General features: G+C 31.7%; 1 pseudogene; it reads left to right on the plus strand.

The window, feature by feature from the left end:
* The first annotated feature begins 215 nt into the window (after positions 1-215).
* LOC149197184 (small ribosomal subunit protein uS2-like) lies at positions 216-1,629 on the plus strand (annotated as a pseudogene).
* Positions 1,630-2,435: the final 806 nt, after the last annotated feature.

Genomic DNA, 2,435 nt, shown 5'->3' on the forward strand with positions numbered 1-2,435 from the left:
TTTGATAAGTTAAATAAAGGGCATCCAAGAACTACTTTGACAAGGATAATTATTACGAGTGGTATTGGAAGGGTATAAATTGACAATAAAGTTGTAGCAATGTGATTTGTTGGTCTATAAGAAGTTTGTTCAGAGATTGGTTGAGTCAATTGCCCAATTGTTTTTGGTAGGATGTTCATTCACTTAGGCTGTTTTCAGTATAATCTTCTAATATAATGTTCAAATTTGTGGTTTTTCTTTCAAGTATATTTATCATCAACTTGGGTAAGACCTATGAAAAGTTGTAGCTTGGTGCAAGAGTAATTATTGCAATAGAGAACCCTCAGGATATAATTGTACAATCTACAAGGCCATATGGTCAGCGAGAAGTTCTTGAATTTGCCCAATTTACTAGAGCTCATGCAATTTGTTGGTAGGCATACACCTAGAACATTTACAAATCAACTTCATACATCATTTTCTAAGCCTCATATTCTGATTCTTACTGATCCAAGGACTAGCCATTAGGTAATGGGTTAAGTAATTTCCTAATTGCTGATTTGAATGATCTAACTTTTAACCATATTATAGGTTGGTTCATATTTTACACATTTTAAAGATTTTATTCTAACAACCATCATATTTCTGCATTGTAGACTAGAAGAGAAGAAACCCTCAGTAACATTCCACCTATTTCTTTGTACAACACTGATTCTCCAATGAAACATGTTGACATTGGTATCCCTGTGAATAACAAGGGAAAGTACAACATTGGTAATTTGTTTTGGATGTTAGCAAGGAGGGTTTTACATATGTAAGGAATAATTGTCCCAGGTCGTAAATGGGATGTCATGGTAAATTCAAGTCCACGCGAATGAATATACTTAATTTATGTTTTACAAATCATTATATATGAATAATTTTATGACAACCTGGTGCCTACATTCATTTTTATTCTTATTTTTTGGAGGTTGACTTATTCTTTTATAAGGAGGCAGATAAAGCCAATGAAAGAGAAGAAGAGGAGTTTGCTCCAACCTAGTATGATCCTACTTTTTTCTTTTGGTGCAGATCAATGGCCTATAGAGGTTGTTGATGCCTAGTGGGAATCTAAAACACTTGCAGTTCCCAACATTATTCTTCCAATTGTTGGTGTTGTTTGGATGGCTACTCCTGATCAGTTTCGTTTTTTCACTCAATGTGGTTTTTATAATTTTCTTTTAATTTTAAATACCATTGATGTTTTTATTATTACTTCTTAAAAGTTTTTAGTAATTTTTTCCTTTTATTTTTAAATCTTTAAAAGCTAGTAAGTTGTTTTTCTTTGAATTATTTAAATTTTGTATTGTTTGCACTTGATTTCTTCAGAAATTGTTAGTCTTTTAGTTTTAAATTTCAAACTTAAATTAAAGGATGAGATTTTGGATAGGTGATCTCTTTTGAGTGACTATCCTAATTATAGTTGTGTTTAATGAGTCCATGTTTTTGTGATCATTTCTAGATGTTGTGAAATGGGATATTTCAGTTGTTCCATCCACATCGACCACTATAGAGTGGGATGTGAACCCTATTCCGCAACAATCTCTAGTTGGAATGGGTGCAACTAGTTTGGAACCTGTTCCTGCTGTGCCCACAAATTGGTCTCAATAGTATATCTTTGGAAGTGAAGAAGCCTTGAAATTGCATTGCTTTCTCTCTAGTAATATCGAAAATTTTGACTTCTATATTTGGTACACTATGAAACATATCTTATTTTTTGTTAGTGGTCTTCAATTATGACTTGGACTGCGTTATGAAATCAATATTGCAGTTGCAAATGCATGGCATTGTTGAAACATATTATAGATGGCTTGCACTAATTTATTAGCTTATCGTTAGGTTATTCACTTTAGCTTATCCTACCTTAAATACTGCTCTAGTGAACAGGATTTTGGAAATTACCTGCATTGTTTCATTATAACTGGTCAGATTTAGAAATCAAGCTTTTATCTTTTGGTGATTGTAACTGAAGTTTATGTGTTGGAAATATTTAAAAAACATACAATCTTTTTTCTCCTTTCCACGCATTTCTTATTTTTCAAGATTTGTAAAAAATTTCATGCATAGTCATTATTTTGTACAATACCTACAAAATGTTATTTTGAAGCAGAGATCTTGTTAGTTACATGAGGAAGGCAAGTCTTCAACATAAATTTTTCCTAGTGTGTTCTTGAGGATATTTTGCATAGATACTTAAAGTCAACCCTTGTAATTACATTTCCTTGATTGACAATCAAACTCAAATTTATATTGATTGTCTAGTTCTAGGTTTAACACTTGGATTTATGTTAAAACTATTGTGATGATTTATGATATGAAAATATGTCCTAGTAGCGGGAAGAGAGAGAATCATAAATTTGTACATAGGTGTCAAGATATTAGGTAGTTGATTGGAGTTTTGTTATTGATAATAAATA

Source organism: Pinus tabuliformis, chromosome 2_2, assembly GCF_031772625.1.
Source record: "Pinus tabuliformis cultivar Carrire ecotype Pingquan chromosome 2_2, CPIR1, whole genome shotgun sequence".
In the NCBI taxonomy this organism is placed as follows: Eukaryota; Viridiplantae; Streptophyta; class Pinopsida; order Pinales; family Pinaceae; genus Pinus; species Pinus tabuliformis.